Source organism: Mauremys mutica, chromosome 1, assembly GCF_020497125.1.
Source record: "Mauremys mutica isolate MM-2020 ecotype Southern chromosome 1, ASM2049712v1, whole genome shotgun sequence".
In the NCBI taxonomy this organism is placed as follows: domain Eukaryota; kingdom Metazoa; phylum Chordata; order Testudines; family Geoemydidae; genus Mauremys; species Mauremys mutica.
Window position 1 is genome coordinate 330,101,204 of NC_059072.1, and position 19,354 is coordinate 330,120,557.

The following is a 19,354-nucleotide window of genomic DNA, read 5'->3' on the forward strand; positions in this document are numbered from 1 at the left end:
CTCCTCCTTCTCTTTATTTCTTTTTTCCTCTCAAGCCCCATCTTCCCCTTGCCCTGCTCTCATATAGATTATCTTTCTTGCTGGATATAGATATTTGCTTTGAGAGACTATATTAGTGGTATAAAACTTAAACTTATATAAAATTTCCAATCCTCTAAGTGCTGTAGGAATATTACTTAATGAATCTTCACAATATCCCTGTGAGGTGGGTCAGTAAGTGTTATTACTGTATTATATCTCCTTCTCTCTTCTAAGAGGGCAATATGGAAACAGAAAGGCCAGCCAGCACTTCTCCTTCTCTACATGCTAACATTTGGTTAATTTACTTGATTTTTGGTTGTTAATCTGTCTAGGGTCTTCATTTAACTTTTTAAAAATCTTTAACTCTGCCACTACCAGTTAGTTTTTACTTGATATTCCGGTTATAGGGCTATCAGAGACACTATAGCAAAGCAACAGCTCTTCTATTGTTAAGGTTAAGATCATCTTTCTGTTTCAAGCTCAACTCTTCTAAGTGATCTAAAATCCATATGGCTAAATGGATTACTTTGAAATGTGGTGCACCTCATGAGGTCACAAGGTTTTGTTAGTGATCCAATTTGGAGGCCATTTGACCAAAGGGATCCCAAGATACAGCCCCTGCAGGAAAAATAGCTTTTCTTAAAGTTGACAGATTCTGGAGACATTTTTTGGGCTCGCTAATAGAGTTCAAACCAAAGCTCAGATCATCGCCCCAGAGTGTCCAGTGCTCAAGGGTTACCCCAGGGTCGGGTACCTACTAGCCCTTTGGTGGAAATCAAATTAAAATGTTATTTGGAAAAGGTTTTGCTTCTCCAGTTAGGCTCAACACAACCCTCATGTGCTTATTCTCACTGAGCATGAGCAGACAGAGGTAGCAGGGATTAACTGCCCCCAGTGGTAATGTCTGAGCCCCACTCTTGTGTTGCCAGGAGCTGAGGCCTACTGCCTTTCCAGGGGGGTCTGAGCCCATCTCCCTGCCCACCCTGAGGTGAGCTGAGAGATAGGGGCCATGTCTCTCTGGATGTTTATCTTAACTCTGCAGTTCCTGGTTTGCAGAAGTTTGAGTTTTGCTGAACTCATTCTGGAAGGGTGTGAGTGATCACTGGGTAACCTTAACTCTTTGTTAACTATATTTTTTTGCCATTTAATTTGTTACAGGTAGAGATTTACTTTTTTCTATTGAACAGGCATAGGTATGTCCCTTTTTAAAATAAACCACCTGTCATTACCCATAATTTTTAGAAAAACACCTTACTTGGACAGAATTATTGCATTTGAGAAACAGCTCAGTGTTTTTGTATCAAAGGCATCTTTACTTTTAACTCTGTGAAAAACATAGTTTCTTTTATTCTTTTCAACTTGTATGCCATCTTTTGTGCAGCTAAGATTTTTAAATTGGATTTGAAGTATCTCCTCAGAACTCTGCTATTAGTCATACAACAGAGCAGCCTCTGCTATTTTGTTTTCTTTTTAAAGAGAACAGTGCAATATCTTTTAGTGATGCCACATGATGGTACATGTATTGTGCCAAATACATCCATGGCAGAACACCATAGCCCTCAGAGTTTTTTTATTTTTTTTTATCTGGCCAAGTTGGGTCCTGCACATTCTTCATCACACAATTTCACATAACTGAAGGCAGCAGGGAAATACCTGCTTTCCATTACGTATGTTCCATTGCCTGAGAGTTTTGTCACATTATTTCCCTGTATGCAAAAAGAAGGAGGTAGCATATGCGCTGTTGACACTTTTTTAAAATTCAATAATGTGGTCATGAAAGCTTCAGGCACATAAAATATACTAATTAAAATACATCATTGCTCCACATTGGCCTAAAACAGTTACTCGATATATCAATATTATAATTTATTATTTATAGTATGTTAATACCGTTCGGCACTACTAAGATCTGGATCTCATTGTGCTAGGTGCTGTACAAATACATACTAAGAGATGGCCCTTGCCCTGAAAGGCTTATAATCGAAATCGACAAAGGGTGGTAGGAGAAATTGAGGCACAGAGAGGAAAAGCAACTTACCCAAAGTCAAGCAACAAGTCAATATCCCTGTTGATTTTGATTGAACTAGTCATGGTATAGAATAGCATTCAGCATGAGTAAGAGTATTACAATTTGGTCCTCTATTGTTATGATAAAAGCAATTTAGTGTCTGTGGTTCCAAATAAGATGGAACAGATTTCTAAAGGCTGGAAGGGAAGGGGGTTACATTTTTTCTCTCCTAGCATCACTGTAAGGCAGAGTTAAGGTTGTCTAAATACCTTACCTGTGTGTTTTCAGGCCTTAATTTGTTTGGGTTTCTTGTAAGTTTAACTGTTACTCACAATTTCCTTGGTTTGTAATGTTTGCGTCAGGGATAATTGTGCCATTCTTTTTTTGGCCTAAAATACTGATATGCACTCACAACTTTACTCCAGCTAATATAGCTTTTTAGCCAGGAATGTATATTAACACTCAGATGTTTGAATGTTCCAAATAAGTGGGTTCTTTGAGAGTTTCACAAACCACATTTTAAGTTTCTCCACTAAAATTGAGAGAGAGCTGGGAAAATTTCTCTGCCTGTACTGGATTTCATACCTCCCCTGACTTAGCCTTTCATTCAAGCATTTGGAAAGCACCAAGCGTCAGGGATTGTTTTAAAAATTTCCAATCGAGATATGGGAAGTCTCTTCAAGATCTTCAGCCCCATTCCCACATTTGAAATCACACAAGCTGAACACAATGAGCAAGTGCTGAATACAAGTTTTGCACAATATGGACGTTATATTTTCTAGGAACAGTATTCCTCTTAAAGTGCATTTCACATGTTAGTTGGCCAAGTCTTTTATTCTTGTGTTTTTGAGGGTGTTTTTGCCTCCTTATTATGGTTATGAGTAAGGAATTTTGATTAAATAGGAAAACAAAATTAATAGATTCCCCAGGCAGCACTGTTGGCACACAGGATTTATTGCAGGCCAGGAATGAAACAATTTTTATTGGAGTCCCTTTTTAAAATGTTGGCAACACATCACAGGTTTTTGCTGAATTGTCAGCTTTTCCCAGAAAAGGATGAGTTCTGGCTAGTCAATATATTTCTTATCTACTTCCTTATAGAACTCATCAGCTGAAATTTAGCTTCGCAGCTTGACTTTCATACATGATTCCACCCACTATTTAGAACTACAGGCTATATCAGTTTCACCTCTTCCCTATTCCATAGTGCCACAACTGCGAATTGATTATTTCCAGGCTGGGCTCTTGATATATTTTTTCCATTATGTCAGATAGCTGCAAAATGTACATCTTCAATATGCTGGCTGTTTTTATTAAGGAACAAGGGAGAAAGGATGGTCCAATGGTTAGGGCCTTAGCCTGGGACTAGGGAGACCTAGATTTAATTCCTTGTTCTATCCCAGATTCCATGTGATCTAGGGCAAGTCATTTATTCTCTGTGCTTCAGTTCTAGTCTGTGAAATGGGAGTACTAGCACTGCCCTACCTCACAGAGATGCTGTGAGGATAAATACACTAAAGACTGTGATGTGCTCAGATGCAATGGTCATGAAAGTAATATAAGTACCTTTGATAAATAGAATTCTGCGGTCCTCACTTATGTGAAACCCCCAGTGGAGTAAATGAGACATAGGACTGCATGTATGTATCCACCATCCTGTGCAGTTCCATCCTCAGATATTTGCATTTTCATTCCACGATGCCTCTAACCAAAGCAACAAATGATGAATCCCCTTCCACATATTAATGAACACAAAAATGACCTGTACTTAAAAGGTGATCCTCCTTTTACTAATAATGGGATTTTTGTGCACTATGCCTTGGCTCAAATCCAGATATTCTTGCTCCATCCTCTCCTTGCAGAGGCAAAACTTCCTCTTATAAAACTTTAGTGGGGGTTTTCTATGACTGAGAGCTGCTGGGTTTGGCTCACTAAGTGAGGACAGTATGCAGTGGCCTCAGTTCAATAGCATTGAGGGAAGGAATTGATCAAATCACATGGGTAAGAACAATCAGCTGCATGAACTTGACTGAATTATGCTCCATAGCATGAAAATCTTAGATATGCCTATGAAGTATTAAAGAAAGAGCTAATTAGAAAAATATATTTTAATGTTCGGATTTTGCTGACTAAAAAGTCTATCTATCAAAAAAATAAAGGGCAAAATTTTTCTCATGTTTACTTCAACTATATATTTTTTTCCTATTCATTCCTCACTTGCTTCTATCCCTTTGCGAGTGCGACACTTCTGATATTCTCTTGTTCTCTTTCTATGGCTATGTCTACACTACCACTGATGTCAGCAAAACGTATGTTGCTCAGGGGTGTGAGTATTCCACCCCATGAGCGACATAAGTTATGCCAGCATAAGCGCTAGTGTGCACAGTGCTATATTGGTGGGAGAGCTTCTCCACCAATATAATTACCGTTTTGGGGTAGATTAATTGTGTCGACAGGGCAGCTCTTTCCCATCGGCATTGAGCAGCCACATGAGAGATCTTAGAGATGCACGGCTGAATCAGTACTACTGTTCCGTTGTAAGCTCTCTAGTGTGGACATAGCCTATGTAATCAAGTATTTTAGAGTGTTGCGTAATTGTGCAAACCCTCTTGGCTTGGTGCACTGAGCTTTTCTCCAGTTGACAGGCCAGCAATGGTGCCAAATTATTTCATGCTTCAGATTACAGAAGAGTTAGTTTTACAACGTAATCTGGTGAGTACCAGTGACACCTACAATTGGGGAAGTTGTTTTCTTTTTAAATGAGACTTGGACTGAATTATTATTATGATTAGACTTGAGACACTGGGGCAGATTCTCCACACAACCTGAAGTCTACTTAAGCATAGTGGAATGTCATCAGGAAGTTGGTTGTGGCTTTCTGAGCCTGGCTCTCCTACCACAAAGGATAAGAGAGCAGCTCTCACTTACACCACCGGGGACCTTGCATCCTCAAGGACTTTATCAGAGTGGAGGATCAGACATAGAGGAGTTCTGCTCTGCCATGCCCACTCCCTTCCCTGCCACACTACTCCCCTGGAACACCCTTGATATCCACTCCTGTACTGAGGATGAAGGGTAGCTGGAACAGGAGGCAGAAAGTTCCCCTACACAGGGGGAATTCTCCACTGCTCATCACCAGCAGCTTTACATCAACTTTGCACCACTTAAGTGGCCTTAGTGGACCAGACAATGCACTAAGTTTCAGAGTAAAATATTTCCATTGGGAATGCTGAGAAGCAGTGAAGGAAAAATGCATCTTACACTCTTTCTTTTTCTATGAGTGGATCAAGATGTGGCATCAGATGCTAACTGTGTACAGTACCCACAGGGAGTAATGGAGATACAGAATCATTGGGCCAAGTCCTGAAGGCCTTACTCAGATTTAACGAGGCAGAACTCCCAGTGGTGTCAATAAAGATTTTTTTCTGAGTTTGGTTCCAAAGAACTGAGTGATGGAAATCAGAGAGAGAGAGAATATTTCCCCCAGCACATCATGTAAAACCACTTAATGACAGCAAAAGAGGAACAGTTTGTGTACTAGGCTTGATAATCCAAAAGGTAAAGTTCATAGCAGAAGGCAGATTCTAACTAGTGTTGAATAACCATTTTTTCTACCATGCTTGTCACTGCGGTATCTGAGAAATATGAATAAAATGAACAATACCTTCAGGTTCAGAAATGTTTGGGTAGGTTTGGTATTAAGTAGCTTTGTATACTTCTGCATGTCTTGGTTGGTTTTGCCCAGATTCAGAAAGGCTGAAAGGCTGTTTTATGGTACAAAGAATTTCTAGCCAAACTGGAAGTAAGGAAGGGCTGGACATCTCATGCTCTGAGTTACAATAACAGGCTCCTGACTGGCCCCAGGATCAAGGGAGCAGAAAGATGGCTGAGATCTGACTTTTCCTCCCCATTGCTTGAGGCCTGCAATTGGCTGGACCCAAAGATAAATTACTTAATACAGTAAAATAATAAAAACAAAGTTTTAGACTGACGTTCATATTTCTGTGTCCTCTCCCTGAAGCCAAATTTCCCATGGATGTGATTCACTTTACAACTGATGTCAGTGGAAACTTTGGGTGGGCAAGGACTGCAGAACTGGGTCTGTAATTATGGGAACAGTAAAAGGGTGGGACTTGTATGCAAAAGAAAATTGAACAAGCTTTCAACCAACATTAATATTGCATTGACAATTGAAAGCAAAATAATTAAGACTGAATATACTTTTAAGCATTTACATACATTATAGAGACACTCAGCCAAAACGGAAGTAGAATGGAGACTTTTTTAATGTATTTATTTGTGTATTTATTTGAATTTATTTAGCCAGTCTCCATTCTGTTGACCTTAACAATCATAAAATCTATTCCAGCATATAAATATTAAAAATTTTGTTTAAATATTAAATTCTCCTCTGATTTTTAAATCATTTAAAAATGCATTCTAAATGAATAAATAAATAGTTTCCATTTGGCTTGAAAGCCAGTTAAAAGTCAGAAGAAAACCATTAAGATTTAATATTGATGTTATATGTTTAATTTTAAATGCCTAAGATTCCTTATATGATTGTTAAACCAGTAGAGTAGCAAGAAGAGGGTGAAGACCCTGTAATTTAAAATATCAAACATTTATGTCAGTTACACAATGTTAAAGATATGGGTTTAAACACTCGAAAGTCAGGAAATAAAGGAGTAAGATTCTTGGACTATCACGATCAGTCACATTGCACTCTATGTGTATATTGTATGATAGAGTTGAGGATGTAGCCCACTAATATTCATTTATTTGAATTTAAAAGAAACTTGCATAGATTCATGGATTTTTAAGGCCAGAAGGTACCATTATGATCATCTAGTCTGACCTCCTGCACATCCTAGGCCACTAAACTCTACCCAGTTACCCCTGCATCAACGCCAATGACCTATATTAGACCAAACATTTGTGTGCCACTAGCAGGGAATAGGAGGGAGTAAAGGGCATCAATGCTTGAGGCTCCAGCAATGGCAGGGGATTGATTTGGTGAGCTATAGGCCTCCTGGTGTCCTATCACCATCTGTGGCCATCTCTGATGCTTCAGAGGAAGGAGAGGGGAGATCAGAATGCATCATGGGGAGGCGATTCCTTCCTGACCCCCACAGATTACTGACTGAAGCATGAGATTTAAGACATAAAACATAGGATTGGAAATAACCTTCATGGGCCATGAAGCTCAGCCCCTGCCATCTCAGGCAACCATGTCACACAATCCTCCTCATAAATGTATCAACTTCTCTCTTAAAACAAATTAAATTTTTTGCCCCCACTGCACCTATTGGGAGGCTGTTTGTACCTATTTGTTCCTGTGCCAACATTTCCTTAATTCAAAAGGTTGTCAGATGGTATTGACTTCATTGGGTGGTGGATGGTCCCCACAGAGATCAGGGTTCTGATTCTGCTCTCCCTTACACTATTTCTACACCAATGTAATTCATAAACTTAAGTGGAGTGTATTCCTGATTTACACTAGGGTAACGGAGAGGGGAATCAGACTCATTGTGTATATTAACTGCCTTACACTAACATAAACTCACTGACATTCAGAATCCTTTACAACTAACTACAACCACTCTTCTGTCCAGGGAATCTAGAATGGTATAATTTACATGGCATGGAGGCCAAAGAAGGTCAAAGCAGAGTGGTAACTATTCTAACTTACACCTTCTTATGCCTTTTCTTTCTTGGTCTTCAACATATAAATTACACCAATTTAAACCCACTTAAACAGCAGTAGAGAGAGTGTTACATAAATCTAAGGGGATCTGATGTGGGGGTATCACTTACATACCCCTCTGAACTTATCATTGTGATCTAAAAAAATAACGAGGAGTCCGGTGGCACCTTAAAGACTACCAGATTTATTTGGGCATAAGTTTTCATGGGTAAAAAACCCACTTCTTCAGATGCATGTAGTGAAAATTACAGATACAGGCATAAACATACTGACACATGAAGAGAAGGGAGTTACCTTACAAGTGGAGAACCAGTGCTGACAAGGCCAATTCAATCAGGGTGGATGTGGTCCACTCCCAATAACTGATGAGGAGGTGTCAATACCAAGAAGAGGGGAAATTGTTTTTGTAGTGAGCCAGCCACTCCCAGTCCCTATTCAAGCCCAAATTAATGGTGTTAAGTTTGCAAATGAATTGTAGTTCTGCAGTTTCTCTTTGAAGTCTGCTTTTGAAGGTGGTTTTTTTGCGGGGGGTTGTTGTTATTGTTGTCGTTGTTGTTGTTGTTGAAGGATGGCTACTTTAAAATCTGTTGTGATACAAGGGAACCTAAATAAGGGATCAGTCGTGACACGGCCATAGGAGCACCCTGCCAGGGGAGATTGATACTCAAAGAGTCACAATTAGAACTGTGCCAAACAACAGATTTTCCAGTTTGCTGGCAAGTCTAAAAATCAGGAAAAAGCTGTTTTGGGTCAACCCAAAAAACAATTGTTGGTGAAAAAAATCCAGCAAATTGAAGAGTATTAAAAAGAAGTTTCAGGTCAAATGAACTGGTTCGTTTGAGCCAAAACAAAATATTGTGTTTCAATTTTGAGCATTTTAACATAAAAAAAATCAAAAGGAAATTTTGAAAAGTCATTCCAATTTGAAAAAAAGTCAAGTGTTATGTTTCACAAATGTCAAACCAAAGCATTTTGATTTCTTTGAAATTTTTGGTTGCTTTTTGGTTTTGGTTTTTCCCCACAAACAATTTGGTGAAATCGACATGAATTTGCAAAATGTTTCAGTGTCGCTGAATCTCCATTTTTCAACAAAAAAGGGTTGAAAATTTTTGCCCAGCTCTAGTCACAATATCCCTCCAAGTCTCACTCTGTTCTGGGGGTGGAATAAAGAGTATGTCATTGTATCTGCTGCTGGTACATGGAGACAAGGGGGCTCGGAGTAAAATCATCCACCCTTCCCCACTCCCTCTGCCCACTTGCACAGTGACGGGGATATAGTGGCACTGCAAGCCTGCTCCCGATCACCCCACATTGGGAGCAGCAGCAGAGGTAACTGGAACAGTAACGGGCCCCCTAAATCTCCTTACTTCCTATATGCTGACACACAGACACCTTCTACACTCCCATAGATTTACTTCGTTAGGGCCAGATCTATGGGACTGTGGTAGATGTCCAGATCAATGAGATGTACACATTGAGAGAGTCAGAGGAAAATGTAAATTACAGCATAGACCCTGCAGCCTATCATGGACTTATGTAGCTCACTCTGCATTTAGCCTTAGCAGGCAGGAGTCATGGGTTATATATCTGCCGCCAGCTCATTTTGTGATCTGGGGACACTTATTTATTCTTTGTGCTTCTGTTTTCCCTTTTTTAAACCAATATTGCCTACTGTCATGCAGCACTGTAAGATCCTCCAATATAAGATATTATACAAGTTCAAATCATTATTATACTATCAAAATAGTTAGCAATTTTTAAAAGAAAAAAAGTGATACAGATTTAAGTAAGACAGTAAGTGGAAAGATCATACATTATACTGAAGTTAACTGTAAAAAATTAAAAAGTCTCTGGTTTTATCATCATTAACCTCAACATATTCGATGGATTCCCTGATCAACCTGAGTTAAGGCTGACAAGTCTCTGGCAGAGCTTATTATGAAAAGATCAGTCCCCATGTAGAACCATGGGGTTTGTTCTTGTCATAACAGAAGAAAATCCTGAGGTTTAATTAGAACAGCAGCATACTTCCAGTGAGACTCCATAAAATGAAAAAGCAGGCTGCACAAGCTGTCTGGCTAGGAGCCAATTATGTTTCTTCCCTAAAAACCTTTGCAGCAGTTATATTCCTTTTGGAATTAAAATAATATCTGATTTGGAATTGTGATATAGAAAGAATGTATCCACTGTAGGTTTGCTGCACTGTAACAGATACTGTGTCATATATCTCTTCTGACCACAAATGGTGGAATGTTTGAAACATCTACTGGAGGATATTGCCTTAGGGGTTCCCTCTTTGGAGCACTCTCTGCTCATGGTGCCAAACATAGCAATATGGGATGAGTGATGGCCTGTTGTGAATTGTGCTCTGCATTTCACTACCAGGAGCTTGTGGGTTTAACAGCGATATAAAACGTTCAAATAATTTTTTCCAGGTGCCAATAGTTGTTTTTCTTTTTTTTCTTATGTTTTTCAAGCAACTAAGAACATCATCTGGCCCAACCAGCCTGTAAGTAAACTATAACCCTGAGAATTTTCTATCTAGCTTTTTTTAAGACTTCTATATACTAGGTATGTAAGGCAAAAAAATTATTTCAGTATTTCAAGAAAGACAGACCTTGTTATTTTTGTCTATATTATTGTCCTCAAATATATTGTTGCCCCTTTTAGCCCAAGTGGTTAGCCACCATTTGGGGCTTTGTGGATTGTTTCTGTTAGGAAAAGAAATTAATGATAGGTATTTGACTCGGAAAATGGCTAAATGTAAATTTTTTTTATCTAGGAACAAAGAATGCAGGCCATGCTTACAGGATGGGAGGCTCTATCCTGGGAAAGTATTAACTCTAAAAAAAGATATGGAGATTGTGGTGAATAATCAGCTGGACATGAGTTCTCAGTGCGATGATGTGGCCAAAAAGGCTAATGCAATCCTTGGATGCATAAAAAGAAGAATCTTGAGTAGGAATAGAGAGGTTATTTTACCTTTGTATTTGGCACTGGAGCAACCACTGCTGGAATACTGTGTCCAGTTCTTGTGCTCACAACTCAGAAAGGATGCTGATAAATTGGAAAGGGTTCTGAGAAGAGCCATGAGAAGGACTAAAGGAGAAGGACACCACACCAAGCGACTGAAGCGCTGATCAATGGGGAGAGCTTGGCTGAAGAACAACCAGCCAGCCTGTGATGAGAAGCATCTAAGTTTGTAAGGGCACTGAAAGTGTTAAGATCAGCTTAGAATGCGTTTTGCTTTTATTTCATTTGACCGAATCTGACTTGTTATGTTTTGACTTATAATCACTTAAAATCTATCTTTGTAGTTAATAAATCTGTTTGTTTATTCTACCTGAAGCAGTGTGTTTGGTTTGAAGTGTGTCAGAGACTCTCCTTGGGATAATAAGCCTGGTATATAACAATTTCTTTGTTAAACTGATGAACTCCTATAAGCTTGCAGCGTCCAGCAGGCATAACTGGACACTGCAAGATGGAGATTCCTAGGGTTGTGTCCAGGACTGGGGATATTGGCTAGTGTCATTCACTTGCAAGTACTTGGGAGCAGCTTACATGCCAGAGGCTGTGCATGAACAGCCCAGGAGTGGGGGTTCTCACAGCAGAGCAGGGTAAGGCTGGCTCCCAGAGTCAAGGATTGAAGTGACCTAGCAGATCACTGGTCCAGATAACATGAGAGGGAAACGTCACACCCCTCTGCTCGCCTAGCTCAACTTCTCATATGCTTTATATGTGACCTTATCCCTTGGATGGTGTTTTGTATTGTTTCATCCATTTTACTCCATAAAGGAACTTAATTGCCTCTTACATTTATCTGGAGCAAAGGGTGGTTAGCATGCCCTTCAGCTTCAGTGAAGTCTGTGATTGCCTGTAGAGCAAAGACATGCATTCTGGCAGTCACCAACACCCTCCAGCATAACAATATCATTAACAATCAGTTTGGCTGCCTCTGCTCTAATGCTAAGATTTAAAAGAATTGTGCAAAACGTTTAGAATGAAATGCAAGGGATGTAACTAGAGCTGGGCAAAAATTTTGGATGAATTTTTTTTTACTGAAAAATGCACATTGAGGGCAACCAAAACGTTTCACAAATTTGTCAAATTGTTTCAGTTAGGAAAAAAAATCCACAGATTCTAAGTATTTTGTAACTCTTCTATTCAAAGCAACTTTTTGTTTTGAATTGTATGTCTGTTTTAGTTTAAAAAAATTAAAGGGTTATACCTCAAAAATGAAACAAAACTATTTTGTTTGACCCAAAAGATTTTTTTTAAACTTTTTTGGTTCACCAAATATATATATTTCGGTTCATCCTGAAACAAATTTTCTTTTTATTTTTCGGTTTAGCCACTGACGTGAAAAATTGGTTTCACATAGCTCTAAATATAACTAGGCTGGATAGTCCATTTCACCGTCACTCCTTTTTGCAGCAGGCAAATAACCCATAGTGCATTGCACTGCATGTTTTGCAGAGAAACCTGATACCAGGCTCTCCTAGCACTCAATCTCACTGAATCAAGCAGAAAAGTTATCAAGAAAAAAGAGCGGAGGGCTGGAGGACTAAATATATAAAGCTTAGCAGTCAGCTGACTCAGGGATGAGTCAATCTACAAATATTTGAAGGGAAAGGAAACATATAATGTGATACAAGGGGGTAGAAGACTAAGAAAGACAATTTTAGGAAAATCTTCCTCACAGTGAGATGTTAGAATCTGTTTTTCCTTATAGAAGCAGAAGCCCCATCTCTTGGGACACTTAAAACTAGACTGGACAAAGCACAGAAAAGTGTACTGTGGAGAACAATCCTGCAATGCTGGGGAGATGGAGTGGATGATTAGACAGGTCTTTCCACATCTAGCTTCTATGATTTTCTATGTTTATCACAGCTGAGCAGTTATATGATGTATTTCTAAATGAAGGTGATTTTAAAAATCTCACACACATACAGAATCAGAGGAGGAAGCAGTGAGACTGGACAAATCCTCTCGCCACTTGTGCTGCAGCAACATCAGTCTTTCAGTGAGTCAAGTAAAAGAGAAAAAACATAGTGACAAATTGAACAGCTAAATAACCTGCGAAAACAAAAGGCAGCGGTTGAAATGCTCCAAAACAGCCAGTCATAGCTGCTGAACAAGGAAGAATTGAGACTGGGAGCTTGCACGAAGGCAAAAGTGTGCTACCTACAAGTCCTTTTCAGGGCCAGGTACACACCACCGACCCCTCCTTCGTTGCTGGTGTAAGAGACCCTCACTGCATTCTCATATCCTACCATAACAGTTCGATTCTCTTGTATGTGTAGCCTGCTATGGAAGTCTCAGGGCCAGAAGACTTAGGGTGCATTTACACTGAAAAAAACCCCTCTTACGGCAGCGAATCTCAAAGCCTGGGTCAACTGACTCAGGCTTGTGGGGCTCACACTACAGAGCTAAAAATAGCAGTGTAGACATTCAGGCTCGGGCTCTGCCCCCTCACTAGGGTTAACAGCCTAGGCTCCAGACTGAGCTACATGGGATGGAAATGTCTGCTCCCTCTGTTGGATCCAGGGGCGGCTCTAGCCATTTCGCCGCCCCAAGCACGGCGGCACGCCACAGGGGGCGCTTTGCCAGTCGCCGATCCCGCGGCTCCGGTGGACCTCCCACAGATGTGCCTGCGGAGGGTCTGCTGGTCCCGCAGCTCCGGTGGACCTCCCGCAGGTGTTCCTGTGGATGCTCCACCGGAGCTGTGGGACCATCGGACCCTCCGCAGGCACGCCTGTGGGAGGTCCACCGGAGCCGCCTGCCGCCCTCCCGGCGACCGGCAGAGCGCCCCCCACGGCATGCCGCCCCAAGCACGCGCTTGGCATGCTGGGTCCTGGAGCCTCCCCTGGTATGATCCACCCTTGGATAAGCCCTTCCTCACTGTAGTTATACCCTGATACCCCAGACAATCCAGACCTGGCATATAAACAGTTCTACACTTTCAGTCATTTGTACGGTTTCCCATAGTAAAAAAATAAATAAAAATGGTTGCATAAACTGAGGTGCGCACAGGTATCACTGGTACTCATAACAAATTATTAATCATATACCAGTCAGTGATGTAGATCAGAGAGAGCAGATGCTGTGAGTTGGTGTGTCTCCCTCTAAAGTAATTTACCTGAAAATTCATACTAGAGTGAACCGTCTGGGGATACTGTTGGACCTGCCTGTTGTTTTTAGATGACATACAGCATTAGTAAGCAAGATGGCCTTTTTCACCCAATTCCAACCAGGAGGTTTTGACTCTTTCTTTTGTATGTGGATTTTTTTTACCAATTTCAGTGCCACCATGAGATTGGTCTAATGCAATGTGCCCTATGTGCGGATGTAAGCTCAGGGTTAGTGGGACATGAGTCAGCTAACCAGTGTTATGGAACCCTTGGCTTGAGTGTCTACATTGTATTTTTGCCCTACATTAAGACTTTGAACCAAGGGCTCTGTCGTCCACTTCAGTGCACAGGCCCAAGTCAAAGTAACCATATCCCAGAGGCCTTAGCTCCCCTGAAATGTGGCCACTCTAGCTCTAGGACCATGGTGCACTGTGGGAAGAATTTACTGCCCACTCAGTAAAGTCTGAAGTTTGAAGCAGCTGACTTTGCTAAAAGTTTGATTGGTACACTTGCCATTGCAAACCAAAGAGGCTCTCTGATATCCATCCTGCAGATTGGTGATCAGAAGATAATAGGTTAACACTAACCTGAGTTGCTGCATTTTGCAAAGTGAAGTGTCTTCTGTTTTCGGGATGTTGTCCCATGGAAGTGTGAGATACTTCTGACTGACTGCAAAGAAATAGGGCTCAGATCCTGCATCCTAGCTTAACTTGAGCTCAGACTGTCTCGCCCCCAAGTATCCTGGGACCTTCAGTCCAAACCCTGGGTTAAGGCAATTGGAGTGTAGTCACAAGGGATGGGTGTAAATTTGAGCCCGGGCTCAAGCGTGGGATTATGTTGGAGCGAAGACATAGTGTACAGGGCTACATCTTAAATCCACTCAGAGACCAAAGCTTGTCAGAGTGTAAAAGGCCCACTTTTTACCTGGAGTTTCTCAATATTAGCATATGACACCAATGCTCTGTGATCATTGGTTTGCAGGTGCTTGTTATGAATTATAAAGCTCTAAATGTCTCGAGACATTAGCGAGATTGCCTTTCTCCCTTTGGAATGCTGCCACAGCTGTGATTGGTGGAGGCACTTGAGCAGTAGTCCTCTTTGTTTAAAAGCCAGGGTATTCCTTGTAAGGAGTTCCCACCTCTGGAATTCACTCCCTAAGTGGGTCCTAAAAAGCTCATTTTTGTTTTTACCTTTGGGACAAGCAGCAAGGCTCATCTCTTTCCCCAGGCTTCTGATAAGCAAGGGAACAGCGTCTGTGCACTGAGTATTTGTTGGTGGGATGATTTTTGTTTGTTTGTTTGTTTCTGGTTGGCTATTTTCTGATGTTGTGGAGCCCCACTGGTGTAGCTTTTTTGGGGGAGGGTTGCGTTTTTTTAATTTGTATGAGAATGACTATTTTAATATGTCTAAGGCATCTAGAGATTTTGATAGGTTGTTTATTTTATATGTATAATCAATAAATGCCTGCCAGTCATGTGACTACATAAGTATGTTGCCATTGAAAAATGTAAACTATTCCTATAATGCAATGTATAATGAAATAACCAGGCTTTTCTTGGGCAATCTCCATGGGACAGATGAAGGAAGATGGGTGTGTTCCCAGCCAATGGGAGGTCTCCCATTTCCTCTTATAGCTGCCCTGGAGATGGCTGACCCCCCACCTTCTATCCTTTTATACAGGATGACACCATCTGGACCATAGAGCCTAATTTACCTCTTGTTTTCAACAGTTTTACATCAGTGACTCCTTTGAGTTAATTAAAGTCACTTCTTATTTACACTTATGTAGGTGACAAGGGAATCAGGCCCATCAAGGCTAAAACAGACAGGTGTCTATAGGAAGAATGAGTGTCTTGACAATCTCAAAAATATATACTTGAATATATTTAGTTTTAAAATAACCATGGAATAAGGGATTTAATTAATGCTAATGCTTCCATAATTATACAACTCAACCAAACACTGTGCAAGAACTGTGGCAGTTTTTTACTAGTTGAGCAGCTCTGTACTGTAAGAAAGTACAAATTATCTTCTGCCCAGTGCTATGCTGAGAGGTGACAAAGTCTCCTAGGGACTAATTCATTCCTCAGCAAATCTACAGCAGGAAAGAACTTGGCATCTTATCGCTTAGGTACAGATGATCAAAGAGGTCCACTTCCCAGTATATAGTTTAGCATCTGTGATTACAATGTAACATGCCAAGAGGCTGTATGTCTGACAGCCAGAGTCCCAGGCGTACAACTCTTTTTCTAGAACTAAAATCCTTTCAGAAATCTTACAAATCATTCAACAATAAAAAGGAGACATCTAGCATGACATGGTGGTGCAGCAGTAGCTGCACCGTAGTTTAGGCTGTGTTACACAACTCACTTTAACAGGAATTTTAAACCTTTATTTTGTAAAAATCTGACCTCAGCAGTGTTAATGTAAGGAACTCACGGTTGCCTGGCAACCCAATGAGCGTGGCTGGGCCCAATAAGCTCTCACTAAGTGACTGTGCTTTCTGATTGGACAGAAGAGCCAACAGATCATCATTTAAGCCTTGTAGCAACAGTAGCACAATGGCTGCTCCAATGTGTTCCACACCCACAGCTGCACCAGACCTGCTTCCTGTACCGGTGTGAAAGTAACTTACATTTCTTACCGGTAGGTTCGTATCACAAGCAACCCACCTCTCCTATGCACTTAATGTCATGGATCCCTTTGCATGACTTTGATATAGAAATTAAAGCTACTACTATCAATACTGTCTCTAATAAAACTTTCATATTGGAATAAAAGCCTGAAAAGTGAAAACTCATTCTGTCACATTTCTCTTCTACCTCCTCCTCTGGCCAGGCTGCAGAAGGCGGCTAGGCTCGGCACTTCACCTCCGCCTCACATTCAGCAGCGGCTCCTCTCCAGCTTGCAGCGGGGAAGAGGGGACTGGCTGATGGAGAAGCCCAATGGGTGCCTGCATAACAGCTTAAACTCAACTCTGTCCGCGGTTCGACTGCATGATTAGGGGCCATTTTTGGCATCCTTGTTTATTTCACAGTTGTTGGTGTGAGCAAAGGGCAGATTTTTTTCTGCTCTGGATCCAGTACAGAAATACAATTGGAATTGGGGACCATTTCCGAGTTCAAGTCTATCCCTCCCCATCAGAGAATGGATGTGATACCCAAACTGCTTGCAGATCCTCATTGAAATGTTACTTTAAAAAAAATGGAGAACGTGGTGGGAAGATGTGTCATGATGACCAGGGCTTATTTTTGGCAAAGGAATTTTGGTAAAGCAAAGAAAGAATCACAGGGAACGCAATTAGCCTGATAGACAAAACCACAAAGAGATCAGAGGGGAAACCTGGATATTTAGGGAAATTATTGTGCCACCTTTGAAAGAAAATATAGTTTCCATTCCACCCTATTTATATACTGAATTAAACACCTGAAATATTATTAGGACATACAGGCACAATCTCAGATCTCTTTTTATTTTGTTTCAGTGTCTTGCGGAGGCTGAAATTGACAAAATTTTCTCTAAGTATCTTGTATATTTCATGAAGGCTATTCTAGTTGTCCTTCATTCAAGTAGGGTGACCAGACAACAAATGTGAAAAATTGGGATGGGGGGTGGGAAGTATTAGGAACCCATATAAGAAAAATACCCCCAAAAAAGTACTTTCTCTATAAAATTGGAACATCTGGTCACCCTACATTCACTTCTCCTTCACAGTTAATTTAAGGAATACTGTAACTATATTGAAAATGATGTCTTTATGGTCTTGGAGTAAAGGTTAGTCACCCCTCCCTGGCTAGCCAATTATGTAATGTATTGTTTAGTTGCCTATCTTCGTCCCATCTCAGAACAGTCCACGGAAAACCATCAAAGACCATTGCAACCAATCAAAACCACTTGGAGGTAAAATGGAACATAATAGACAGGAGATTGCCCTGGCTATGAATAAAGACAAAAGACTGATTCAGTATATGGCAGTACAGAGAAGGACCTTCTGGATCCATCCACAGAGGAGACATCTTATTGGGAGGGGGGAATTCATGAAAGACTGGATCCTGTTTCCTGTGAAGCTAGACAGCTCTGCATCAGACTCAACTTTGGGTGGGGGGTGGGGGATGGGGATGGCTAATTTATTAGACAGTAAAGGTAACTTAAGTGTAGGCCCTAGTTCATGTTGTGTTTAGGGCTGTCACACAATTAAAAAAATTAATTGTGATTAACTGCACGATACCATTTATTTAAATATTTTGGATGTTTTCTACATTTTCAAATATATAGATTTCAATTACAACACAGAATACAAAGTAAACAGTGCTCAGTTTATATGTATTTTTGTTTACAAATATTCACACTGTAAAAAACAAAATAAATTGTATTTTTCAATTCCCCTATTGCAAGTACTATAGTTCAATCTCTTTATCATGAAAACTGAATTTACAAATGTAGAACTATGTAAAAAAACTGCATTAAAAAATAAAACAATGTCAAACTTTAGCGGGTACAATTCCACTCAGTCCTACTTCTTCTTCAGCCAATCGCTCAGATAAACAAGTTTGTTTACATTTGTAGGAGATAATGGTGCCAACTTCTTGTTTACAATGTCACCTGAAAGTGAGAACAGGCATTTGCATGTCACTGTTGTAGCCAGCGTCACAAGATATTTACATGCCAAATGTCCTAAAGATTCATATGTCTCTTCATGCTTCAAACACCATTCCAGAAGACATGCATCCATGCTGATGACAGGTTCTGATTGATAATGATCCAAAGCAGTGCAGACTGATGCATGTTCATTTTCATCATCTGAGTCCGATCCAGCAGAAGGTTGATTTTCTTTTTTGGTGGTTCAGGTTCTGTAGCTTCCACATCAGAGTGTTGCTCTTTTAAGACTTCTGAAAGCATGTTCCACAGCTCTTCCCTCTCCGATTTTGGAAGGCACTTCATATACTTAAACTTTGGGTCGAGTGATGTACTTATCTTTAGAAATCTCATGTTGGTACCTTCTTTGTCAAATCTGCAGTGAAAGTGTTCTTAAAACAAACAACATGTGTTGGGTCATACTCTGAGACTACTATAACATAACATATATGGCAGAATGTTGGTAAAACAGAGCAGGAGACATACAATTCTCCCCCAAAGAGTTTGGTTAATTTAATTAATGCATTATTTTTAATGAGCATTATCAGCATGAAAGCATGTCCTCTGGAATGCTGACTGAAGCATGACGGGGAATAGGAATGTTTAGCACAGGGTCAGCAACAGGGGCGGCTCTAGGCATTTTGCTGCCCCAAGCACGGCAGGCAGGCTGTCTTCAGCGGCTTGCCTGAGGAGGGTCCGCTGGTCCCGCGGCTTCTCAGAGGTCCAGCGGACCTGCAGGAGGGCCGCGAAGCTGCAGGACCAGTGGACCCTCCGCAGGCAAGCCGCCAAAGGCAACCTGCCTGCCGCCCTTGCGGCAACCCGCAGAGCGCCCCCCCCGCGGCTTGCCGCCCC